Source organism: Ovis aries, chromosome 3 (assembly GCF_016772045.2).
Source record: "Ovis aries strain OAR_USU_Benz2616 breed Rambouillet chromosome 3, ARS-UI_Ramb_v3.0, whole genome shotgun sequence".
Classification (NCBI taxonomy): domain Eukaryota; kingdom Metazoa; phylum Chordata; class Mammalia; order Artiodactyla; family Bovidae; genus Ovis; species Ovis aries.
The window spans coordinates 21,436,386-21,464,345 of NC_056056.1; the positions used below are offsets into that span (position 1 = coordinate 21,436,386).

The 27,960-nt window shown below is 41.1% G+C and overlaps 1 long non-coding RNA gene and 1 other non-coding gene across 3 annotated transcripts; both read right to left on the reverse strand.

Annotated features, from left to right (window-relative positions):
• Positions 1-3,811: 3,811 nt before the first annotated feature.
• LOC121819008 (uncharacterized) lies at positions 3,812-27,960 on the reverse strand. 2 transcript variants are annotated; one of them, XR_009600124.1, is made up of 3 exons: positions 27,572-27,960; positions 9,394-9,496; positions 3,812-8,647 (listed from the first exon to the last, which is right to left on the reverse strand). It is a non-coding gene; the product is annotated as an uncharacterized LOC121819008 (long non-coding RNA). The 2 variants fall into 2 exon arrangements; XR_006059106.2 differs by lacking the exon at positions 27,572-27,960 and adding an exon at positions 11,840-11,958.
• Positions 26,951-27,021, reverse strand: TRNAG-GCC (transfer RNA glycine (anticodon GCC)). The gene has a single exon. It is a non-coding gene; the product is annotated as a tRNA-Gly (tRNA).

Here is a 27,960-nt window from a genome sequence, read left to right on the forward strand (position 1 = left end):
AGATTTACATATACACAATGAAATATTACTCAGCTATTAAAAAGAGCACTTTTGAATCAGTTCTAATGAGGTGGATGAAACTGGAGTCTATTATACAGAGCGAAGTAAGTCAGAAAAAAAAAAAAAACCACCAATGCAGTATATTAACACATATATATGAAATTTAGAAAGATGCTAACAACGACCCTATATGCAAGACAGCAAAAAAGACACAGATATAAAGAACAGCTTTCAGACTCTGGGAGAAGGTGAGGGCGGGATGATTTGGGAGAAGAGCACTGAAACATGTATATTACCATATGTGAAATAGATGACCAGTCCAAGTTTGATGCATAAAACAGGGCGCTCAAAGCCGGTGCACTGGGACAACCCAGAGGGATGGGATGGGAAGGGAGGTGGGAGGGGGTGTTCAGGCTGGGGGCACACATGTACACCCACGGCTGATTCATGTCAATGTGTGGCAAAACCACCACAATATTGTAAAGTAAGTAGCCTCCAATTAAAATAAATTAATTAAAAGCAAACAAACAAACAAAAATTTACTCTAAAATAATTAAACCTTAAAATAAAAAATAAAATAAAGATACATCTAAAAAAAGGGAATGTTTAGAATAGAAATATATATACACACACATAAATAAATATACATAATAAATATATATTGAGTGATATTTGCCCTTTGACTTTCATTATACTATTGGAGATACAATTCTGTGTATCAAACATAATATAATTTATCTCCCACATTGAGCCAGATTGTAACAACAGGACTAGCTTTAGCATCCCACTTGAAAAAAAAAGTCAAACTAATAAAACATATGAGGTTTTCAAGGCACTGAACATACAGCAACTAAAGACAGTGATCAATGACAGACAGAAAACAACTGAGGTGTGCCCTACAATTGTTCCAGTTTCACCTTGAGACAGTTTACCGACCACGCTGCAAGAAGAGGGATCCTAGGCAGAATGTGGTGAACTTCTTGGGTAAAGAAACAAAGACGAGATCTCAGGAAAACCAGGGAAGCCAGCATTTGCAGGAAGAGTATTAAAGAGGTAAATATGCAGAGAAACACAAAGGAGCTTCCTTAGGTTTCCACCGAGATACTGATCCAGACAAGCATGTGAACAAATTGCCCAAGACTGGAGAAAAGAACCATCCAAAGGGAACAGGGCTCAGCTCTCATACATGGCTGGAAATAGTACCTGTTTCCACCAGCCAGAATGGAAAACTCGATGTACCCTCTGCTTTGGGTAGAATACTCAGGAGTCTTGGCTCAGTGATGGAGGAGAAACCCTAAATTTCTCTGATCTGCCTAATGAATGATTAAAAATAAGACTCTGAAGGATCAAACTTCTTCTAAATAACTGCATTACAGAGTGTGTGGTGGTGGTGCTGATGGTTTAGTTGTGCCTGACTCTTGCAACCTCATGGACTGAAGTCTGGCCAGCTCCTCTGTCCATGGGATTTCCCAGGCAAGAATATTGGAGTGGGTTGCCATTTCCTTCTCGAAAGGATCTTCCCCACCCAGGGATTGAACTTGCATTCCCTGCATTGCAAGCAGATTGTTTACCAACTGAGCCACCAGGGAAGCCTTAAAGATCAAGAATATTTATGTTTTATACATATATAAATTTAACAAGATAATAGCTATGTTGTCTTGTATCCAATCAAAGGTTTTGACCCAGAACTGACCCATATGTTAGAATCAGCAAACAGAGAGATTAAAATAGTTATTATAAATGCATTTCAAGTATTCATGAAGTTTAGAGACATAAAAGAATTTTTTTAAGGCTGAATTGAATTCCTAGAGAGAAAAAATGCAACACTGGATAGGATTAATGTCCTATTAGACATTTCAGAAGAAAAGATAATGAACCTAAAGGCATAGAAATAGAAACAACTGAAACAAACCACTGGGAGAATAATAATTTTAAAATGAAAAAGAAGCATAACATGAGTGAGCTGTAGAAAACCTTAAACATCTCTGTACGTACTTTGTCATCCTTGAATTAAAGAAAAAAAGGGCACAAAAAATTTTTTTTTAACAAAATGGCCCCAAACTTTTTTAATTTAATGAAGCTCTAAACTGCAGATCTAAGAAGTATAAAGAAAATTACACTATGGCACAATAATCAAATTGCTCAAAACCAACAATAAACAGAAGTTCTTAAAAAGCAATCATAATAAAGAAGATACATTTTATGTGCAGGAACAAGTTAAGGATGACAGGAACATCAAAAACAGTGCAAGCAAGCAGACAGGGCAAGAACATCTTTAAAGTTCTGATAGAAACAAAATGCAAACCTTGAATTCTATTAGTTTTTTTTAGTGTTGGTCACTCAGTTGTGTCCAATTCTTTGCAACCCCATGAACTATAGCCCACCAGGCTCCTCTATCCATGGGATTTCCCAGGCAACAATACTGGAGTGGGTTGCCATTCCCTTCTCCAGGGGATCTTCCCAACCCAGGAATCAAACCCGCATCCCCTAAGTCTCTTGCATTGCAGGAAGATTCTTTACCATCTGAGCCATACCCAACAAAAATATCTTCAAAAACCAAAAGAGAAATTAAGACATTTTTGGAAAAACAAAAGCTGAAAGCCTCATCACCAACAGATAAGCTCTCTGAAAATGTTAAAGGAAGTCTTTCAGGCTTCCTTTCAATCTTTCAGGAAAAGAAACTTTCAGGAAAAAGATATCACATGGAAATATGAATCTGGGCAAAAGAATAAAAAGCAATAAAAATGATACTACATAAGAAGTAGATGTTTTTTTAAATTATGGAAATCATTTCCCATAATAACTGATTGTAAATGAAAATAACAGCATGTATAAGTAAAACATATAACAGCAATAACATGAAGTCTGTAAGAGGAGGAATGTAAACATATCGTATTAAAGTTCTAACACCATATGCAAAGTGGCATATCACTTATATGTAGACTGTGAAAAGTTAAAGATGTGCTTTGTAAATCCTATAAAACCACTAAAATAAGAAAACAAAGAGCTATACCTAGGAAAAACCAAAAGAGAAGACAAAATGAAATTATGAAACAATGTACAATTAACCCAAAGGGAAGACAAAAAATAAGAAAATGGGAACAATAACAGCTGGAATTCTTTTAAATTTTGAATAACAAGATGATAGACTTAAACCACATTTAAGTGGTGTTAAATTTAACCCCTTAAATTTAAATAGTCTAGAAACTTCAATTAAAAGATAGAAGTTGTCATAATTAACAAAAAAAGAACTGTCCAATTATATGCTGACTATAGAAACACATTTTAAATACAAAGATACAAATAGGTTAATTGTTAAAGGATATAAGAAGATACAACATACTAACACTACTCAAAATAAAACTACATTGGCTATATTAATATAAAAATATATATTTAAAGGAAAGATTATTACTTGGAATAAAGAAAATAATTTCATAATGACAATGATAAAATGCATGAAAGTCTTGTACATTGAAAACTATATACAGCGTATAGAAAATTAAAGGTGTCCTAAAAATCAGAGAGATATACTCTGTTCCTGGATCAGAAAACTCAACATTGTTAAGATATAAATTATAATCAAATTAGCCTATCAGTTCAGTGAAATACCAATAAAAATTTCAACAGGCATTTCACTAGTAATCAACTCATTGATTCTAAAATCCATGTGAAATCATACAGGACCTGAAACAGCCAAAATATATTTAAGAAAGAATAACAAACTTGGTAGACTCTCACACCCTGATTTTGAGTTACTGTAAATCTGCAGTGTGGTATTCGTGTAAGAAATTAGATCAGTAGAAGAGAATAGAGTCCAGAAACCAACCCATATGCATTTATTTTTTTTTTCCACATGCATTTAGATAATGGATTTTCAACAAAGATGCAAAAGCAACTCAGTGGAAAAGGGATAGCATTTTCAATAAATGATGTTGCAACAATTTGATATCCATATGCAAAAAATAAACTTAAATCCATGTTTTGCATCATATACAAAAATAACTCAAAATATCAATAGATGATAAATTTACATATACAAACTAAAACTATGAAACTTCTTGTAGAATACTTTTGTGAGTTTGAGTTAGGCAAAGAAAACACACTAAAAATAGGATCCACAAAAAAGTAAATTGGTAAGTTGGACTTCATCCAAATTAACAACTTCTGCTCTTTGAAAGACATAAAAGAATGAAAATAAAAACCCAAGAAAAGGGAAAAATATTTACCAAGCATGTATCTGACAAAAGACTTGCATCCAGAATACAAAACAACTCTTCAAAACTCAGTAACAAGAAAACAAAACTCAAAAAACGACAACAAAATAAAAACAGAAAGCTATCTGAAAATGCATATCACTAATGAAGTTTCAAGCACATGGGAAATAAGAACATGAAAATAATGTCTCTATGACTAATCAATAAGGAAATACAAATTAAAACCACAATGAGACACCACTGCATACTGTAAGAGAATTGCTAAAATTAAAAAGAATGACCTTTTCAAGGGCTCGTGAGGATATGGAACTCAAAATCCCTTCTGATGTGATATAAAATGGTGCAACCACTCTACGAGCTGGGTTCTTAAAAAGTTAAACAGGGGTCTACCATATGACCCATCCTACCCCTAATTTATCTAGTCAAGAGAAAATAAAACATGTGCCCATAAAGATATTTGTTCAAACATGCTCACAGTGGTTTTAAATATAATAGACCAGACCTGGAAATAACCCAAAGGCCAATAGCAGGTGAATGAATAAACAGACCATAGTATACCCAAACAATGGAATAAGAAGGACCACAATATTGCTGTAGTGTGAATGAATCTGAAAATAATTATGCTGAGTGACAGAAGGCCGACTACAGAGAACGCACTGTATGATTGCTGCTGCTGCTGCTGCTAAGTCGCTTCAGTCGTGTCCGACTCTGTGCGACCGCATAGACGGCAGCCCACCAGGCTCCCCTGTCCCTGGGATTCTCCAGGCAAGAACACTGGAGTGGGTTGCCATTGCCTTCTCCAATGCATGAAAGTGAAAAGTGAAGTGAAGTCGCTCAGTCATCTCCAACCCTCAGCGACCCCGTGAACTGCAGCCTTCCAGGCTCCTCCGTCCATGGGATTTTCCAGGCAAGAGTACTGGAGTGGGGTGCCATTGCCTTCTGTGACTGTATGATTGCATTTAGATAAAATCCTAGGAAATGTGCGTTCATATATAGTGAGAGGAAGCACACTGGTGTGGGTGGAGGGAGGGGACAAAGAGCAGCAGGAAGGAGCAATTACAAAGGGGCAGAGGGAATTTCAAGGGGATAGGTATTTTCATTGATTGCGGTGATCATTTCACAAGTATATATATGTATATATATACATATGACAAAAAATTGTCATATAAATACGACAAATTATATATATGTATATATATATACATATGACAACAAATTCCCTGTTTTAACTGTGTGTGCTTAGTCACTTAGTCATGTCTGACTTTTTGCGACCCCATGGACTGTAGCCCACCAGGCTCCTCTGTCCATGGGGATTTTCCAGGCAAGAATATTGGAGTGGGTTGCCATGCCCTCTTCCCAACGCAGGGATCACATCCAGGTCTCCTGCATTGCAGGCAATTTACCATCTGAGCCACCAGGGAAGCCCTTAACTATGTTTAATTTGTTTGTAAATAAAAATAATTAGTATGGTTTCTAAGAACAATTCTACTTAAAAAAGAAAAAAAGACACCTTTGAAAAATCACATTTCCAGCAGACTCAAAAAAAACAATTTTCTGATGAAATATTGATTAAATTGTCCAAAATAAGCCACAGGATATGAATGTTAAACAGTTATGCTAGTTCTGGTTGGCATAACGGCTAGACAGCCTGAAGGAAAAACAATGACAGCTTCACTGAACAGAACTCGGCAGGGCAAGAAGCCTCTCCAGAGCTAACAGGGTCCTTCAGAGCTATGTTACAGTGGGAGGAAATCGCAGCTCTTTCTAGTGGCTTAGTGTGTATTCCTGGGCCCCGTTGGCTTCCAGAAAAGCGCGGGAGGAACTTGCCTGAAGGAAGACGGAGAGGGCGGGAAGCTGCAAAAACAGAAAAGCTCCCATAAACCCAACCAGAAAGTCAACACAGAGAAAAGCAGATGGAAAAGTTACGCAATTCTGCGGTCCCCGTAGAATGTGCAGATCGGGCTTCGAGGTGTGACAGACAGCGAGAAGGGACATTTAGTTCGCGAAAGGCTGGGAGGCCTGGAATCCTCACCAGATCGACCCCACCCCATGGCAGCAGAAAAACCCAGGCCTGGTACTAGCTGCTCTCCTGTTCTAGCTCTTCTCCTCCTTGCACAGGCAGCAAGAGCCTCGTGGAGCGGTGACCGAGGCTGACCCCATGACACTGGGTCCTTGTCTTCATCGTTCGTGACTCCTCAATTCTGCTTCCTGACTCTCCTTCTATTTTGCTGTTTCCTTCTCTCTCTTCCCGTGAATCTCCTCCTTCCTTTCAATCTGCTTTAAATGATATCTGAACAAAGCAGGAAATACATCAATGAAGTATGTGAAAAAACTGTTCCAGCAAATATGTACTAAAGAGCATCGATGTCCCAGGAACTGTGGTGGGCACCAGAGTGAGCCAAGGAAGAATGAACAGCTCAGTGTGAAACCAAAGCAGTCAAAGGAAAATGATGCTTCGCAAATGATCCATGCTTGTGCGGAGCACAGGTAATCAATGACAGAGGGAGCCTGGGGAAAGGACAGCCAGGCTTGCCCCGCAGAGGTCAGAACAGAAGAGGTTATTGAGCATATGAAGAGGTGTTTGTCAGTCCAACAAGTAAGGGGGCGGCCAGAAAAATGTGGGCATTCCATGCAGCAACCCAAGTGAAAAAAGCAAATAGTGCTAACGGGAAATTTCTATGATTGCCAAGCAGAAATCCAGTAGAGTTAGAATGAGGATGAATTTATGGCTAAAGCGGATGCCAGTTAAATATTTCCTAGAGCTAGGCTTGTGCAAGCTGCTAGCTCAGGGCCATTAATTTTTTTCTCCAGAAAATGGGGAGTTTGACTAAATTATCACTAACTGTGGCTTTAATTTTGTGACCCCATGACACTCCCATGTGTTCGCATTAGAGCCTCTGGTCTCTCCCTGCAGGTGTGTGCACGTGTCAGCCTGACATATCCATTGTACCTTCCAGAGTGTGGAAGATGAACAGTATCTCACATAAATGAAATCCACAGGCAAACCTCTCCTTTGAAGTCAGAGCAGGTTTTGGCCCAAAGTCTGGTCTTTAGATGTAGTCACAGACAAAGCAGGGTGATCTAAAAGTTAATATTTTCAACAAGCAGTGCCAGGAAGTAATAGATTTGACATCTGCACAAGTTTGCCAGCACCTATATATATATATATATATATATATATATATGCTACTCACAAAGCAATGGTCATATCAGTTCAGTTGCTCAGTCGTGATCGATTCTTAATGACCCTATGGATCGCAGCACACCAGGCTTCCCTGTCCATCACAAACTCCCGGAGCTTGCTCAAACTCATGTCCGTTAAGTTGATGATGCCATCCAACCATCTCATCCTCTATCATCCCCTCTTCTCCTGCCTTCAATCTTTCCCAGAATCAAGGTCTTTTCCAATGAGTCCGTTCTTCCCATCAGGTGGCCAAAGTATTGGAGTTTCAGCTTCAGCATCATTTCTTCCAATGAATATTCAGGACTGATTCTCTTTAGGATGGACTGGTTGGATCTCCTTGCAGTCCAAGGGACTCTCGTTTTTATAGCATAGATAACTACTCACTCTGTGTCCTCCATCACCCTTGTTCTAAGGAAATTATAGAAGATTCAGCAGAAGACCTGAAAAGGACTGTATGCTGGACAAGAACATTCTGTCCGGTTTGTTCCTACTTCTGCTGACCCATCTTTCTGCCCTGCTGAAATGTAGAATTGTACAAAGGAGTTCCAAACTCTCATACTACAAGCAGAAATTTTCTTAGGAGGCCTACAAAATGAATTCCAGATCAAGTCATGAGGCAAACTGCAGCCCCTTAGTCTAGCTTCTTCTAGGAATCAGTGTGAAAGAGATTAAAACAAACAAAAAAAAAAGGCATGGATCATGCAACCAGGTCAGATCCAGCTTGTATTCCAGTTCTGCCCTTTCCTAAGGATGCTTAGCAGGATGGTAGCTTTCTCTGCATTTCCTTGTCAAGTGAGAGTAATAACATCTAGTGCAAAGGATTGCTGAAAGGATTGGAGTTAATGCCTGTGAAGGGCTTGGCGTGGTGCCTGGGAGGTTTTAAGCGCTCACTAAGTGAGTCTAAGATAATATATCCACTGCAGGAGGCCTCGTCTGTGTCTCTGGTGACATATAATAAAAGCTGGGGTTATGAAGTTAATATAAGTGGAAAATGAAATATAGTCCAGCTGCCCTTGAAAATCACTTAAAAAGGTGCCATGGCAGAAACCAACATATTCTTCTTACTCCAACACAGCGCAGTAGTTTTCTTTTCCAACCCAGCAATGTTACAGATTACCTTTTTTGGTTGCCCGTAAGACAAAGTCATTAGTTTGTGTTTAGAGACAGCATTCTACCCAGGTTGTAGAGTCATACAGCTACGGCAGCTGGCAGAAGAAAGAGTGGGATGCTCTGTTTCCTCATCTGCCTAAAAAAATAATAATAACAACGCGTTAGGTGTCTGTCTTCCTTACAGATTTATCATGAGGGTCAAAATAAGAAAATACAAGGGGAAAAAACTATATTTGGCTCTAAGATACTTATAAGTTAAAAATATTGAATATATCTGACTTCATGCAGTTGACAGGAAAGCATCCAGAAATTCCTGGTCACAATAAAGAAGACTGAAATAAAGAAGATTTAAAATGTAACGATTGATACCAACCACCTCTAATTGTAGCCCAAACTTAATTCTGTAAGTAAAGGGCAAGGGAAGTTAGAGATGCCCAGCCTGATCATAGATAGCAAGTGTGATTTTACCAAAAGAAACTCAGCTGTTTGTATTGTTCCCTTCTGTACAGGCAGAACAGAGAAGGATCTTCCTGGAAGTCAGACTCAGAGAGAATCTAAGAACAAGGTGAAGTTAGTGTAACACAAATTCTCCTTAGTTGATGGGAATCTGAAAAAGCTGTTCCCATCTCTTGAAGTTTCCCTTTTCCATCAGGTCTAATATGCATATTTTAAAGCATTTATCAATTCTAAAATCAGATGTACCTGAAGTAAGACAGTCTTAGAATTACTGGCAGTAATATATTGTAGTTGTCACTGACTGCATTCATGAACTTGGACTTGGCTTTTCATATCGTTTTCATTTCTGTATCTAAAACACTATAAAACAGCTCTTTCCATGAGTGTAAAATAAAAATTTTAAGTGGTATCAAAGCAATGGATCACCATGAGATGACAGCATTCTTGTCTTCCTCCTCCTCTTCCTCCTACTCCTTGGTGGTTCTTCTTTCATTTGAGGGCTTCTGAAGTGAGATGAAACGCAGTGATTCTACAGAAGAGACATTGCTGAATTACACTCAATTTTAAGATTCTTCGATTTCCTCCTTATCCTGGCTCTAGACTCATGAAAATTGCTTCTAATTATACATTAGCTTCCCAAATATCTGAAACTAAAAGGCTAGGCACATGTTAGACATGAGGATCCCAGGAAAGATACTCCTTCTTGTACATCAGTAATAAAGTCTGATTTTTCACTTCCATCGCCTGAAGCTTTGACAGGCAGGTTGAAAACCCCTGAATCTGAGCGTTTTGGCCAAACACAGACTCTCAACTGGAAAATCTTCGGGGAAGATGCCAAACCACGGTGATCTCATCACATTTCTGTCCCCCTTCAAGGCTCTGCCTGGGCAGCCAGCCGGACTCCTACAGGACATCACTGTCCTCTCTCTCCCTGCACAACTTGGTCTTAACACTTAGTGCAGCCTCTTGCATTAAATCTCCCTCATGTGTCAGTCCTGCCATTTGCCTTCACGTTGGATCTTGCCCTCGCCTTGCCCTGCTCTCTGTGGCAAGAGAGCTGATCTCATTCAGCCTGCATTTCCCAGGTCCTTGTGCAGATGCTTCAGCCTGGATTCTCTCAAGGTGAGGGAAGGACAAGCAATGAGAAAGGGAGCAAAAGGGCAAAGCCAGAACTTCCCTTCTGTCCCTTTACCTCAAAGGGGCCAGCAGCTGCTGGCTCTGTCTGCTCTGTCTCTGTCTCCCCAGGAAAGCTTGTGGTTCCAGCTTGCTCCAGGGGACCCCAACCCCTTGGCTCTGGTCACTCCACCTCCTTCCTTTGTCCATCCTGCTGAGCAGTAGGAGCTTTTCCCTGCTGTCCCCGATTTCTGTATTGCCCTCCACTCCCTGCCTTCCAATCCTGCATAAGCCGTTTCCTGCAACAGCTGGCCTGGTTTGTTTCCCTGGTTGCATCATGACTAATACCTACAGGTCTGTACCCTCAACATGATTATGAGTTGCTGGAAGTCAAGAACCCCACCCCATGTCTCTGTACACTTACATTTGAGTGGGTACATGATAAATTGTTGTCCAGTTGAAACTATGTCACATGAGGTTTAAGCTGACAAATCTGACAGACACAAGATGTCATTTTTTCCCTTTTTTGACTGCACCACACAGCTTGAATTGAACCTGGGCCAAGGTAGTCAAAGCCCAAAATTCTAACCATTAGGCCACGAGGGAACGCTTGCTGTTCATTTTAAATGGAGACATTTGTTGTTATAGTTAAAATATGACTTGATTTAAGAGAATCACATGTACACATTCATGCCCTTTCTGGGAGCATGGGTACTTGTAAAATAATTTCCTTTGAAATAATCACTAAGCATTAACTGAGCACCTAGTAGGCACCTTAAAGAGACGATTTGTAATTCTCATCATTAAGTTCTGTGATGTACAGTACTGGACCCATTTAACAGATGAGGAAACTGAGGTTCAGAGATGTTGAGTAACTATTCCAAGTTCACACACTTGGATTGTAACTTGGTCTAAACAGACTCCACTAATGTTCAAACTTTAAGCACTGCAAAAATCAAATATTTGTTAAAAAAAAAAAAAGGCAAAATTAAGGTCCGTACTCAGAGAATCTAATTTAGCAAGTCAGAGGTGTGACCCATTTACAACATGCATGATGTGAATATTCATTTTTAACATTCCCATCTGATTTGGATGCATTTTCAATCACATCTTGAGAAATACTGAACTAGAGCACAAGGAAAATATATCTGTGTTAAATTAGCTCACTTGTACACCCCAAGAGCCTAGTCAAGGGCCTGGTACTTAGCCAATGATCAATAAATTATGGTAGAATTAATAAATGAATGAATAGCTTAATCATTTTTGATTGAGTTCAAATCCTGAATATTCTCTATTACTATTCACTAACTCTTATTTTGGATACCATTCCAAAGCTTATTCATTTATTAACTCATTCAATCAACCCTGGCTTAACCCAACCATACTTTTGATTTCCCCTTACTGAAATTTATATTATTTTCCTTATTTTTTAGATAGGGAAATGAAAACCCAGAGAGATAAAATGACTTGTACAGAACCACCCAGCTCACCTCTCTGATGACAGAATTTGAACTACTTATAGCTTTTTTTTATTTCCCTGCTGCTGTTCTAGATTGGGTCTGGAATATCCAGATAATGATGTAAACGCATGCATTTGTTGACAAACTATAACCACAAAGCAATTTAGCATCATCTCATTTCCCCTCTACAATAATACACATTATCCTCATCTTATAGCAAAGTTATTGAAAATTAAATCTGTCAGTAATTTGGCAAGCCACACAACCATGAAATGGTTGGGTCATTTAATCTAACTTACCTCTTATTTGAGCCTGAAATTTCCATATTTGGAGCAAATTCATTTGTTTCTGAATTGTCCTTATTTTCCCAGAATCATTTTTTAAGTATAACTATTTATATGCAAAATTATTACTATTCACTCTGGAAATAAAAAAGGGGGAGAGGGGCACAGAAAGGGCACTTGTTGGATTGCATATGAGTTCAGATATAATCCAGGATCTAATTTTATTTCCTTAACTGATAAACAAATCACTAATTCGAGACAGATTTGAATTTTGTTGAAGCACAAAAATATATAAAATGACCACAATATTAAACTTTCCAAATAGTTGCAGCAACATTTCTTTATAAATTTTAGTATTACTTTTGAGTATTATCACATTTGACATAATTATACCTTATAAATACCTCAAACTTGTAATGACATCCTTTCAAGAATTATTACTAATTATTGTACTTGACATGACAAATTAAACATGTTGTTTGATGTAATTACACTAAATAATTCAAAATGCTAATTATGCTTAGAAATAGCAATTAGCATAATTAAAGAAAAAATACTGCTGGAAATTTCAATACTGATTCAGTATCACAAACTGGAATTTTTCAGAAGATTTTAATAAAGATTGACTGATGTGATTTATAAAATTGTAACTTTAATCAAGAATGATGAAATATTAAAGACTTTATATGTCCCAGAAGAGACAATAAGAAAATAAAAGGGAATAACTTGATCTCGTGTAAAGGGCTAAGTCTGCAGAGGTAGCCGGACTTGAGTGTGAATCTGACCTGGCCATTGCTGGTTGGGTAACTCTAGTTTGGAGACGGAATCTTTCTGGCATTTGTCCTCTGCCAGTGGAGACTGTATTTGCCTTAAGGCCTGATGTAGAAATTGGTCTTGGAGAGATTTTAATGCTTCTATATTCATTGCAACGCTATTCACAAGAACCAAGATATGGAAACAACCTAAGTGCCCAAGAAAGGATGACAGGATAAAGAAAGTGTGGTTTACACACACAGTGGGATACGATTCAACCATTAAAAGGAGGGAAATTCTGCCATTTGCAACAAGAGGGTTGGATCTTGAGGACATTATACTAAGTGAAATAAGCCAGTCGTAGGAAGACAAATGGGCTTCCCTGGTGGCTCAGCTGTAAAGAATCTGCCTGCAATGCAGGAGACTCAGGAGATACAGATTCAATCCCTGGGTTGGGAGATCTCCTGAAGGGAGAAATGGCAACCGACTCCAATACTCTCGCCTGGAGAATCCCAAGGACACTGAAGCCTAATGGGCTATAGTCCGCAGGGTCGCAAAGAGTCAGATGCGACTAAACAACTGAGCCTGTGCACCTGCACAGAGACAGATATGGCATCATTCCACATATATCAATAGTCTGAAACGGCAACATACATACAATGCAAGAATGGAATGGCGGTTGTCAGAGGCGGGGGAGGGGAAAGTGTGGTGACTGTTACTGACCTACATGCATGAAGTTTCAGTTCAGGGAAATGAATCTCTGGAGGTCTACTGTACGACTTCAAGCCTACGGTCAACTACAATGTGTTGTGCATTTACAAACAGGTTAAGAGGGTTGATCTCATGTTGTGTTCTTAGCAGAATAGAACAGTTTGGGGTTTTTTTAAAGAATAAGCTAAGGGCTTCCCTTGTGGCTAGCTGGTAAAGAATCTGCCTGTGATGCGGGAGACCTGGGTTTGATCCCTGGGTTGGGAAGAAACCTTGGAGAAGGGAAAGGCTACCCACTCCAGTATTCTGGCCTGGAGAATTCCAAGAACTGTATAGTCCATGGGGTTGCAAAGAGTCAGACACTACTGAGCGACTTTGAGTTTTTCACCACTTTCAAGGACATGAAATACCTGACATAACACATGACCCCTAGGAAGAGCTCAAAAAATTTAGGCTTCATGTATCCTATTCATTAAACATAGAAATATATTGGATGTGAAACTCTAGGCTACTTGGAGAAAAAAGAACGGAGGTAGAAGGTAGTTAAAAAATAAATGATCTAAGAAGGAGGGGAAATGATCTCTAACAAATATGCTTTAAAGGATAAGATGAGGTGGTATTTGGATACCAGCAAATTTGGAAAACTCAGCAGTGGCCACAGGACTGGAAAAGGTCACTTTTCATTCCAATCCCAAAGAAAGGCAACGCCAAAGAATGCTCAAACTACTGCACAATTGCACTCATCTCACACGCTGGTAAAGTAATGCTCAAAATTCTCCAAGCCACGCTTCAGCAATACGTGAACAGTGAACTCCCTGATGTTCAAGCTGGTTTTAGAAAAGGCAGAGGAGCCAGAGATCAAATTGCCAACATCCGCTGGATCATGGAAAAAGCAAGAAAGTTCCAGAAAAACATCTATTTCTGCTTCATTGACTATGCCGAAGCCTTTGACTATGTGAATCACAATAAACTGTGGAAAATTCTGAAAGAGATGGGAATACCAGACCACCTGATCTGCCCCTTGAGAAATCTGTATGCAGGTTAGGAAGCAGCAGTTAGAACTGGACATGGAACAACAGACTGGTTCCAAATAGGAAAAGGAGTATGTCAAAGCTGTATATTGTCACCCTGCTTATTTAACTTCTATGCAGAGTACATCATGAGAAACGCTGGACTGGAAGAAACACAAGCTGGAATCAAGATTTCCGGGAGAAATATCAATCACCTCAGATATGCAGATGACACCACCCTTATGGCAGAAAGTGAAGAGGAACTAAAAAGCCTCTTGATGAAAGTAAAAGAGGAGAGTGAAAAAGTTGTCTTAAAGCTCAACATTCAGAAAACGAAGATCATGGCATCTGTTCCCATCACTCCATGGGAAATAGATGGAGAAACAGTGGAAACAGTGTCAGACTTTATTTGTTTGGGCTCTAAAATCACTGCAGATGGTGATTGCAGCCATGAAATTAAAAGATGCTTACTCCTTGGAAGGAAAGTTATGACCAACCTAGATAGCATATTCAAAAGCAGAGACATTACTTTGCTGACTAAGGTCCGTCTAGTCAAGGCTATGGTTTTTCCAGTAGTCATGTATGGATGTGAGAGTTGGACTGTGAAGAAAGCTGAGCACTGAAGAATTGATGCTTTTGAACTGTGGTGTTGGAGAAGACTCTTGAGAGTCCCTTGGACTGCAAGAAGATCCAACCAGTCCATTCTGAAGGAGATCAACCCTGGGATTTCTTTGGAAGGAATGATGCTAAAGCTGAAACTCCAGTACTTTGGCCAACTCATAGGAAGAGTTGACTCATTGGAAAAGACTTTGATGCTGGGAGGGATTGGGGGCAGGAGAAGAAGGGGACGACCGAGGATGAGATGGCCGGATGGCATCACTGACTCGATGAATGCGAGTCTGAGTGAACTCTGGGAATTGGTGACAGACAGGGAGGCCTGGCGTGCTGCAATTCATGGGGTCGCAAAGAGTTGGACACGACTGAGTGACTGAACTGAACTGAACTACCAGTGTGCCTGGCACAGTCAGCTCTTCATAATTGATTGTTTCGTTTCCCATTTATAAAAACAGATTTAAAAAAAAATTGAAGTATAGTTGATATGTCAATTTCTACTATACAGCAAAGTGACTCATTATACACATATACACCTTCTTTTTTATATTCTTTTCTCTCACGGTTTATCACAGGCTATTGAGTATCATTCCCTGTGCTGTACAGTAGAGCCTAGTTGTTTATCCATCCCATATATAATAGCTTGCATCTACTAAGTCCAACCTCCAAGCCCAACCCTCCCCAGTGCGTGCATGCTAAGTCACTTCTGTGGACCGTAGCCCTCCAGGCTCTTCTGTCCATAGGCTTCTCCAGGCAAGAATGCTGGAGTGGGTTTCTATGACCTCCTCCAGGGAATCTTCCCGACTTAGGGACTGAACCATGTCTTCTATGTCTCCAGCTCTGGCAGGCAGATTCTTTACCACCAGGGCAACCTGGGAAATCCATTATTTAACATACTCTACAAAGAAAGGGTCAAGATTTTAAGTTCAGGTATTTTAAACTCCCTTTACCTATAAACTCTCAGAGAGTAGGGAGAGCATCTTTCTAACCATGGTATCCTTGGCTGACTCTCATACCACTGCTCCACCTGGGAAACTTGAAAAATTTAGACGTGTCCAAAATGAGTAAGTTGAATCGGGATTTGAACCCAAGTCTGAGACTGAAGTAGTCTCTTTGCATTGTATTTCTCTGTCTTAGGGAGCAGGTCTACCCCAGTCAAGGCCCCTCCTTACCTGGCTCTTGTGGGCATGTTCTCTCATCCTCCACGAGGGCTACAGCCACCTCTGCTTCTTTCCAGAGATACCGCTCTGCGGGACTCTCCAGGGGAATGTCAGGACTAGAGAGGCAGAGCTAAGAACTACTGTTAGTCACTCAGTCCTATCCGACTCTTTGTGACCCCATGGACTGTAGCCCGCCAGGCTCCTCAGTCCGTGGAATTCTCCAGGCAAGAATGCTGGAGTGGGTTTCCATTCCCTTCTTTAGGGGCTCTTCCTGACGCAGGAATTGAACTCGGATCTCCCCCACATTGCAGGCAAATTCTTTACCGTCTGAGCACCACCTTTATTTGGATCTTGACAGTTTTCTTCTCATCTGTAAAACACTGTGATACAGCAACTTTTTGTCTAGGAAAGGCAGCCTATCAGACATCTCATCAGGGAAGAATGACTGTCAAAGACACTCATTTTTTTTTTTTTTCAAGATAAAAAGACAGACAGACTCTTATTACAGTCTAAATGAGCTGACTGGCAGGAACTCACTCCCCGAGGAGGTTGGGGAAAGGCTTTGACTATGGGGCTCATGAGCCTTGTGGAGGCAGCTGACACAGGTCTGTGAACCCAGCCCGTGATTACAGACTGGACCACCCATCCTCAGACCTCCAACTTCACAGCACAAAAGAGTTCCTGCAGCCAAAATGAGAGAAGAACAAAATGAAGTGGGTCCTTAGTTTTACAGCCCTACTGTGTGCAAGTAACTTTGGGGGCAGCAGATGGGGTGGAGTTGGGGTGGGAGAGCAAGACATGTTTCCTTATAATTTTATCCTGGGAACTCAGGCATGGTACAAAGAACATGGTTCATAAAATCAGGAGAAATGATTTAGGTGCACAGAAAGAGAGGCAATGATTTAATCCATGGATTATGTGGTGTGAACAGGTCCCAGTTTCTAAGGAAGATGCGTGGCTGGGGAGAAATGTCTCCTAGAGACAAAGAGGGTGAAGCACCAGTCTCTGCCACTTACTTGCTGGGTGACCTGGGGAAAGTTCCTCAACTTCTCTGAGTCTAAAGTTACTCAGATATAAAATAGGTGAGGGTCATAGAGTGGCTAGAATCAAACTTGAAGGGCCTCTTTCTCCTGTGCTTTGTGTCCCCCGGGGGAGTCACGCTGAGATGCTTTTCTGCGAGTCTCATCTTCATTCCTTTCCTCTTAAGCCACCATCATTTAGTCGACAACCTAAATGAATACACTGAGGATTAATTCCCCATCTATTTCAAGTGTACAGGTCCTCATCTTTTCTGGGGTCGGAACATACTACAGGAAACATCCCAATTGCAGAAATGTTAACTATCCTAGCCAACTTCCCATGTAAGTGTAGGAGCCAAGTTGTCGCCATTTTATCCTCCTGGGTCCATTCTCCCCTGGCTTCTTAGCCTAGCATGGAAGGTGTCTCCAGCTTCCTCCCCTTCTGGCTCCTTCAAATTTATCTTCTGGCCTTTTGTATCATGGCTTTCCTTACCATCTCCAGGGCTAAAAGACTCCAGATGATGCTTCTTCCAGGTCTGAGCTGGAAAGGTGGTAGATGTACACCAATCTATCTTCAGTGCAGTGAAGAATCCACTACAGAAGTTTAGGGATGAGTGTGAGATGACCCTCGGAGGACGTGTAAGAAGGCTGCATTGCTCCAGACAGAATGGCCAGAGAGAAAAACCTAGCCGAGAGGCGGAAGCCTCTGTTAGAAATGCTGGTTTGTTTTGATTTGTGTTTTCTAAATTGGAGGAAATATGAGCGTGTAATAAGGTGAAGAAGAAAAAAAAAAGTCAGAGGAAATACAGAGTTTAAACGTATTAGAGAACTGGAGAGAGAGTGAGCGTGCAGACAGCCTGGGAGAACATAGCTGGGGAAGGTCTGGCAAGAGGAAACCCCATCTTGTAGGAGGTGGTAAATGCCAATTGTCCCCCAGGGATTGCTAATGGAAGGCTGGGAGAGAGAGCTCTCAGGTGCAGGAGGAAGTTAGGATCCTTCAGCTTCAGCTTGGGAATCTGGGATATATCATATATGGCAGGAATAAGGGAGAGTGGGAGGGCGGGAAGAAGGCACAAAGTTTCGTGAACACTTCCCACATTGGTATCTATTAACATATTGAGTTATCATGGCATTAACCCGGGTATGCTCTCACAACTGAGAAACGTTAGATAACTGTCCTCGATGTTAGATTGTCATCTGTGGTCCAGCTAGGATTTGAAACTGGGTCTATCCAACTCCACAGATTATGTTTGTCTTTTTTTTTTTCTCTCTCTCTCCCCTATTTACCCATGCTTCTTCCTGCTACTGTCAACAATTTTTTTTGTTAATGAATTTATATAAGGTCGAGTGTTCTTTTATGGTCTTCTGAGCTACCAGCCAAGAAAAGTCTTTGCATACCAATAAATGAATAAGAAACCGATTTTATTTCTTGGAATCAAAAGAAAATAGAAATCAAAAAGTCTCTTCTTGGATTTCCTTTCTCAGCTGAGTACCATTATGCTAACAGTAGGTCAAATTGAACATCTACAGAGTTGTCCAGGACTTCTTTCTCCTGGGACATGTCTCATGACTTTACTTCCTAAGCAACTTACTCTCCCTTCTGGGTTCCCATTTCTCACTTCACTTCCCCAGAAGGCCTTCATCTGCTTCTTCAGCTTTTCTTCTTGCCCAGCCTAATCTCCCTTTCCATTCCTTATGACCCTACACCCCCTCAGACATTAGGATCTGTTTCTTATCCCCTCAATTATTCTGTACACTCATGGCCACGATGGCAGGTGTCCTACTTTCTGGGGGACCAGCTAACTCCCGCTTCTGCCCTGGTATGCCTGTCTCACAGACATCTACTTGGCTTGCAAAGCCTTCTAAGGAGCCTTCTTGACCTATTTTCTTCTCCCCTCCCCTCGAGAGAATTTTATTCAAGTCCTTGTACAGAATTCCAGGAGAGAATCGCCTTTGCACCCGCTTGCTTGTGCATCTCCTCCTCTTACTATCCTGTGAGCACCTGGATTGCAGAAGCGTTCCAGTTCATCTGTACATCCCAGATCTGGCACGTGTGTGCTGAATGAAGAAATGAGTGAATGAATCGATCAGTCAATCACAATTGACCTTTGGCTTGTTGTTGTTGTTCAGTTGCTCAGTCATGTCCGACTCTTTGTGACCACGTGGACGGCAGCACATTAGGTCTTCCTGTCCACCACCATCTCCCAGAGCTTGCTCAAACTCATGCCCATTGAACTGGTGATGTCATCCAACCATCTGAACCTCTGTCGTCCCCTTCTCCTCCTGCCTTCATTTTTTCTGAGCATCAGAAACTTTTCCAGTGAATTGGCTCATCAGGTGGCCAAAGTATTGGAGCTTCAGCCTCAGTTCTTCCAATGAATATTCAGGGTTGATTTTCTTTAGGACTAACTGGTTTGATCTCCTTGAAGAGTTCCTTGGATTCTCAAGAGTCTTCTCCAACACCACCGTTCAAAAGTGTCAAAAGCACTAGCTGCTGCTGCTGAGTCACTTCAGTAGTGTCTGACTGTGCGACCCCATAAACAGCAGCCCACCAGGCTCCTCTGTCCCTGAGATTCTCCAGGCAAGAATACTGGAGTGGGTGGCCATTTCCTTCTCCAATGCATGCATGCATGCTAAGTCGCTTAAGTCGTGTCCAACTCTGTGTGACCCTATGGACGGCAGCCCACCAGGCTCCTCTGTTCAGAGGATTCTCTAGGCAAGAATACTGGAGAGGGTTGCCATTTCCTTCTTCACAAAAGCATTAGACCTTTGTCTAAACAACCATATATTTTTCTGGCCTATGTTGAAATTTGTCATGATGTCGATTGGAAGGAAAAGCCTTTATAAATATAAACCTAAAATTCACAAAACCTCCTTTTTGTCTTCTTTTATTTTTCAGAGGCTTTGAGTTGCCCATCAGAAGCTTGAGTGGGCAATTAGGGTGACAGCCCCAGTGATTATGACCAGATTCTGCAACCCCTAAGTGGTAGGAAATTGGGGCCTTGTGTAGACTTGAACATATTTCCTTATTAAGATATCACAGTGATTTTATGAAAGTCACAAAGGAAATGTTTTTACTAAGAAATCACATGCTGTAACTAATGAGGAGAGAAAAAAAATTTTTTTTCAAAGCTCACATACTAACAGTTTGCCTAACAATAAAATAATGTACTCAGGAAATTCTAAGCTTACACTTGACCTAGTTGAATAGAAAGATGGTAATGATCTGAACCCCCGGTGGATAAAAATGCATTCTACTTGTTAACAGCTTGCATTTGTGTGTCTCTTGTTAGTGTCAGAGGCGCTTTCTCATCCCCGCAATGGGTAGGTAGCTTTTACACACTTAGCAGGTTTGGAAACTGAGGCTCTGATTTGTTAAGCGAGTTATCTGAGAACATGCAATGATGCAGAGAGAGCCAAGACATCAGCCCAAGTCTGGTTCTCACTGCTCCAGAGCCATACCTCTTGGTGTTGTGTACATATACCATGTATTGAAATCCAAACAAATAAACTTAGAGGTTAGTACTGTCAGCCACAAATTGGTGCTGGCCATGGGCACTTGCCCTCTACCTCTACAAGGACTTGCCATGTGCTCCTGTAGCTGCTGAGCTCCAACACCCCCTGAAGGAGTTCAAGATGGAGAGCAGAAATGAGGCACCCTGTGCTCCAGGAAAATTGTCAGGACAGGTCTTCAGACAGTTGGATATTCTCAGGAAATAATTTTATAAGCCCAGTTCTTGTATCTGCTCGTATGTAGAAAAGCACTAGAATCCTTCACGGCGATGACTGTTTCTTGTGACTAGCAGAAAGCTCATAAGACCAACAGAAACTTTCTAAAAAATGTGCTTTATTTCGTGATCTCCCCCTTCTCTAAAATTGCATATGTACTGTCCTTCCCTACCTCCGTCTTTGGAACCGTTTCTCAGAACTATCTGAGGTGCTGTCTCCGTGGCCGCAGTCTTCATATTGCCCCAACTCTCACTCTGTGCATTCTGTTTCAGCCGGCAGTAAGAAATCATTTCAACCACTACTAAAAAATCTGATAGAAGCTCCTTGACTCTTCTTGAAACTCTTTTCAATAAATCCTTCAAAAAATAGTTTTAAATGAAGGGGAAAAGGAGGAAAATAAAACTTAGAACCGAAGATACTCTGGTCTTAGTCCTGGATTTGGTGATAAATGCACTGTTGACCTTGAGTGAGTCAATTTAGCAGACTTGACCCTAGTGAAATGAGGTTTGTGAGCTTAATTTCAAAAATATACCTGTTTCTGACTGGCTTCTGTTATGGGAAAGCAGATGGCAAAACTCAAGTTAAAAAAAAAAAAATCAGGGTATCTTTTCAATGGCCAATTCTTAGAATGGAAAGAATCCAGAGACAGGGATGGGGTCAGCTGGTCAGCAGCCAGCACCCCTCAATATTCATTTCAAGTCAATTAATGAATTCATGAATCAGTTTTCCATTCTTGCATTTTAAGTAGGGGTTGAGTTTCAAAAAGTGTGTCTTCCTGTGGATGCTCCTTACACATTTTACATGTCCTGTTGTCTACCAATATGGGCAACATAAACTGCCAGCATTGGGATAACATTAAAACAAGTAGTTGTACAAAAAGAGAACAGAATTAGCAGCAGATATCAGAGAGTGACACAGCTAAGGCCGAATGACAAGTTTCCAGGGGGTTATTATGAATCCCCAACTGAAGGAGAATTGATACCTTTTTATGATATGTTTTACTTACAATCAAATCTCATCCTCCTTTAAATGCAAGGATGTTGTGAATATGACTTTTCTTCTTGGAAACCGTAAAGAAAAAGTGAATCCACATGGTTTAGGAGTTCAGTGGAAAAGTCTTCTGAATGCCAAAGGTCTCATATTGACTCTGATATATCCTGTACAGAATTCTTCCCTCAGTATTATACACCATAATTACCACTGGAAAATGCCAAGTTCTGTTTATTTCTATAATGTCTACCTTTCTGATCTTAACTGCATACTCAACATGTCTTTCTGATCTTAGTTATTGATAATAATCTCTTCGATGGCTATTAATTCAACTGATCAGTATTAAGCAAGATTTGTGGGTCAAGAGATTGATTCAAAACATTTAGACATGTTCCAAATGGCACTGTGTTCTGGGCACTGGAGGTAAACTGGTAAACAAGCACACAATCTCTTGCCCTGGAGGGCTTGTCAAACTAACAGGGAAGTCAAGTATGTAAAATCAAATGCCATTTAATGTGATAAGCATGGTAATAAAAATAGAGTACATGGCACAGTGAGTCCTAAAACAAGGGTCACCTAATTCGGAATGAGAGAGGCTTTAGTCAGCACAGACTATTATGTGATAATCACCAGCAACCCTGAAATTGTAACAGTGTACAATAAACCCCTTCACACAATGATCACAGTTTGATTTGGGGTTGATTCTACACAACACCTTTATTCTGGAATCCAGGCTAAAGAAGTCACCCCTGCCTGGAACACGTGAATCAGAAGACAAAGAGGGCCTGTAGGACATCTTGACAGGTTAGAAGTGCCACTTGCCACTTCCTGTTTCATTTCACTGGCCAAAGAAAACCACCTGGGCAAGGGCTGGCTTTGTTTAATGCCCCACATAGAGGTGTCCAATAAGGAGTGGCACTGAATATTTTAAATAATAATACATACTACCACAGAGGAAATGCCTACCATCTATAAAGACTTGAGCATGAGGTAAGATGGGGGGGTCAGTGAGAAATGATATGAGGGCAGAAAACAGATATGGGGATTTTAGGTTACTAAGAAGCTTGTCCTTAACCCTATGAAAAATCACACAGTTGGTTGGTTTTCACCTGGGGGAGAAGGAAATAACATAGTCAGATTTTCAGTTTAAACACAGCATCCTGTCTATGTTGTGGAAAATGGTTTGTAGGCAACACACTGCTGGCAGGAGCAGAGGAAGAGTTGATGGAAAGATGAGCTCAGGCAATTAGATGGGGATGGAGAGGAAAGAGAGAGATGAGAGCTTGAAGAGGCAGGAGGCTTTGGCTGCACCTTATATGGACTCAATCCACTCATAGGATGCACTTTTGTCCATGAAATGATTCATGAATACTAGAAAAATGTCTGTTTCATTTGCAAAGTGCAACAGAGGATCTGCATAAATACTTGCTGTCAGGCTCTGTGTGGTTTCTGAGATCTGTGAGAGCTTTTGACAGCTTCATGGAGGCTCCTGCAGGTGCAGCTTTGACGAGAGATGAGAACCACGGCCAGATGTGCTGAGCGCACAGGACCCACTGAAAGAGGACCCATTTGTTTGTGTAGCACATCTCGACTCACTAACTGGAGTTGTGCCAGATGTAGAGGCTTTGCAGGGAGATAGACCTGAAATCCGGGCTTCCCTGTGGCTCAGACAGTCAAGAATCCGCCTGAAATGCAGGAGACCTCAGGAAGATTCCCTGGAGGAGGGCATGGCAATTCACTCCAATATTTCTGCTTGAAGAATCTCCTGGGCAGAGGAGCCTGGAGGGCTACAGTCCAGAAGGTCGCAAAGAGTCAGACACGACTGAAATGACTTAGCACACATGCAGAACTGAAGTTCAGTCCCCATATGGCTACTCACAAGCCAGTGGAGCATTCTCAATTTACATCATTTCCATGAACCGGTTTTCTCATCTGTATGGGAGGGAGGAGATGGGTTGGAAAATAAAGAATAAAGAAAAGGATATTAGAGTTCACCAGAGAAATAGACCAAAAGCAGAGAGAGAGAGAGAGAGAGAGAGAGAGATTTACATTGAGGAAATGGCTTATGCTACTGTGGAGATTTGGAAAGCCCAAAATCTAATGCAGTGGGACAGTAGGCTGGAGATTTGGAAGAGCTGGAATTCGATTTCCAAGGCTATTTCTTGGCAGGATTTTTTTTCTTGTTCAGTGGGATCAGACCTTTGGGCTATTCAAACCATCAACTGATTGGTTGAGGCCCACCTAATTATGGAGAGAGAGCAATCTGCTTTACTCCAATTAAATGTTACTCATCCAGAAAAAGAATCCTTCACAGAAACATCCAGAATAACATGTGACCAAGTATCTGGGCCAATTTGACATATAAAAATAACTTTCTAGATGGAAAAGGAGAAAAAAAGAAGTAAAAGAAAAATTTTTAAGCATGATATTCTCTGTTAAAAGTCCAGGACCTTGTAGTCACTCATCAAATTATAACTTATTTTAGCATTGCTGTTATTATTTTTACAGTCCATCCTTCTTTCACAGACAAAGAGACTGAGATTTTGAGATGTGAAATCCCCCACTCAGATATATGCAGGCTCTTCCTGTCCTCTGTTGAAGTCATTCAATCAGTCATTGGATGTTCTTGATCATTTTTCCATCTGTGGCTCATTCTGAGAAGGGCAGAATACTTAGGTTTTGTGTCTAACTGACTTGATTTCCCATTCAGCAGGCACCAATCAGAACGATCCACTGAGAGGACAATTGAATTCATTTGTAAATAACAGAAACAAAAACTGACCTAATTTACATTGTTGAGTCAGGCTCCAGGGCGCCCAGCTCTGCTTAAAGGGAGCTAAGTTTGCCAATGGGCTTTGTTTCACGTGGACATCATCTAGTCATTTACTGATTCAACAGAACATTATGCACATATACTGTAATATTATATGCCTAACATAGGCCTTAACTTTGAAGGAACCCAGAAAAGTGGAGAACACAACGAGAGTTGAGTTCTTACATTCACCTCATTATATTCACAGGTATGACCTCATTTTATCCTCATTTTATTTTAAGCTGGGCTCAACTTTGGGAGATATGAGTCTTCCTGGTTTTGTTTGTTTGTTTTCACTGATGAGTAGGTTGTAAAAGGGCAGGCTGCTGCCCTCCTGCCTCATGATTACACGAATGGAAAGTGGAAACATTGGCGTAAGTGTTCAATTGCTGCCCTGGATGAGCAGTGAGGGGTGGGAGATGCAGGTGGGTCAGGGGACCAAGCACCCAGGAAAGTGGTGGAAAGAGGGCAGTGCAGAATTGTATAGATCCATAAAGCCAGGTTCATTAGAACCAGCCCCTTTGGAGGGCCACAGAGGTCCAGGAACGAGCCTGATTCATCCTGCATATGAGTAGCAAAGGCAGAGCAGAGCATCCACAGACACCTAAGGGACGCACTTCCTCTGGCTAACCCCTTAGCATCCCTCCAGCCAAAGGCAGCTGTACCCTGCCCTGCAGCTGTTCCCTGAAGACATAGGAACAGAGCTCTGGCTGAAGAGTAAGCTCTGAGTTGGAAAAGAGAAAGGCCTTGAGTCCCAGCCCTGCTGTGGGCTCTTAGGTAAGCAACTGGCCCATCCCCTAGAGCAAGGATAAGCATACTGGCTTTGCAAAACTTGCCCGAGGAAATGATGGCATGACTATAGACAATTAATTGCTCAGCCCAGTGCCCAGGACATCCTAGGTTTGGTACCTCCTCACCTCAATCACGGACGGTACTCTTAGGGAGTTCTGGAAATGAAATTTCTGCTTTATTAAGAATTCAGCTATTCTTACCTCTCTCTCTGAAGAAAGCCATCCTCTTTTGATCTGAGGCTGACAAAGAGGCCACACTGAGAAGGACTAATCACAGAACACACACAGTGAGTGCCCTTCTTTAGCCCACACACTGTTGTTGGAGCCATGATGTGACAAGCAGCCAGCCTCACCATGTGGCCCCAAACCTAGAGTACCTGTTGGCAATGGTTGCCCATAGCAACAGCCAGCTGGAGGAGGGGAGCTGTGAGGATGGAAGTCACTTATTGTGTCCGTGTTTGGTTTCCTGCATAAATTCTTTTGTTCTTTATATGTGCACAAGTGAAGAAAGATGTAGTTGAAAGTGGGGGAAGTCACATGGGGAGCAGCGGGGGGAGGTACTTCCTGTTTGTGCTAATTGTAATGAATAACTTCTAAAAAACAAAAATGTCCAACTGGGAAATGCCCATGCCATTTATTTGCGAATATGGGTGTTTCGTTTCACCCCAAGTCAGGCTATTCCTTTTCAGAGGATAGTTCTGGGATTCTCTGAGCCTTCAGGAAAGTGAACGTGGAGAGAAACAAAGCCGAAACAAGGATGATAGAAAAGCTCTTTCCCCGTCCTGTGCTGCGCTTAGTCGCTCAGTCCTGTCAGACTCTTTGGACCCCATGGACTGTAGCCCTCCAGGCTCCTCTTTTCCAGCCCAGTATCAATTAAATTATAAATGTTCATTGGCCTAACTATTCAATAGGAATGTATTTTAGTATATGGCATGTGGTAAGAACTCATTGTAATTAGAGAAAAATTCTTAGCCACATTTCTAAGCCTATCTTATTGAATAACACATCCCTTTTCTGGGTTTATTATAGCCTTGATTACATACTAGAATCTTCTATGCAGTAGGAGTCATTTGACTGCTATACCTTTTTTGTGCCCTACCTTTTATAGCCAGTTTTGTGCAGCTCCTCTTTAATTTTGCAGCTGTATAACACATTATTGCATATGATAAAATCCTACATTTTGCCCTTGCTTTCCAATTTCTCCCCTGCTCTTATTTGTTAATTTTTAAAGATGAAATTCAGAAACACTTTGCCTTTTAAAAACTCTAGAATTTCAATATAAATTGTAAGTCTATAAATTAACCTGAAAAGATTGATGTTTTTCCATCACTTACTACTGTAGTATTGTTGCATTGTGGGTCTCAATCACCTGATGCTCTCTTCTCTCTAGTACTCTGAGCAGTATCCATTCCTGGCTGTTGTTGTTATATAGTTGCTAGGTCACATTCAACTCTTTGTGACTCCATGGACTATAGCCCCCCAGGCTCCTCTGTCCAAGAATACCAGAGTGGGTTGCCATGTCATGCCCTCCTCCAGGGGATTTTCCCAACTCAGGGATCAAACCTGGATCTCCTGCTTGGCAGGCAGATACTTTACCACTGAGCCACCTGGGAAGTCCATCCATTCCTGTTATCTTTCTCCAAATCAGTGCTCAGTATCTAACCCCATGGCTCCCATTCAGTAAGTGGTCATTACATATGAGACAAGAGCGCTCCAGGAATAAGACTTTTCTGGCAATAGTTCTACTAGAGTCCATATATCTAGAATTGTCTAGCCCCATAATCCATGATCATTTCAAACTGTACGTATTTTTTTTCAGAGTATATTTACCCTGAGGAAAAAGTATGAACATATCAAAGTTTCAAGAAAATTATCCAAAAGCACCTCCCTCTCCCCGCCCCAGAATATCACACATAGCACCAATAACACACGGCACGTTGCAGCCATAAAAGCTCTTACCATGGCTGCTTTTTGTATTTGTGAGTGGATTAGTTCTGAATCGATAAAAAAGTTTTGAATGAAATTTCATAGATACATTATATTTATCTGGACCCAATAGTTCAGAAACTGACATGGGAAATTCTTACTCCAGCACACTAAATTCCAATGATATTTAACAATTTAGATGACCAAGCAAATTGCATTGTGCTAACCAGAACTTACCTGGAAGCTGTATCCATTTTCCTTGGGCCTCAGTTTCCTCAATAGGAAATGCTGAGATTGGATCCAAAAATTTTCACTGAAGTATCTCAGGCCAGTTATTTCTCCAGAGCTGTTTCCACACCTATGTGTGTGTGCCTGTGTGCATGCTCAGTCGCATCTGACTCTTGGCAGCCCTGTGAACTGTAGCCCGCCAGGCTCCTCTGTCCAAATGATTTTCCAGGCAAGAATACTAGAGTGGGTTACCATTTCCTCCTCCAGGGAATCTTCTCTGACCCAGGGACTGAACCCACATCTCCTGCATTGCAGGCAGATTCTTTATCACTTCGCCACCTGGGAAACCTCCCTCACCTATGAAATGAAGTCAATCTCTAAGGGGACCTTCCAACACT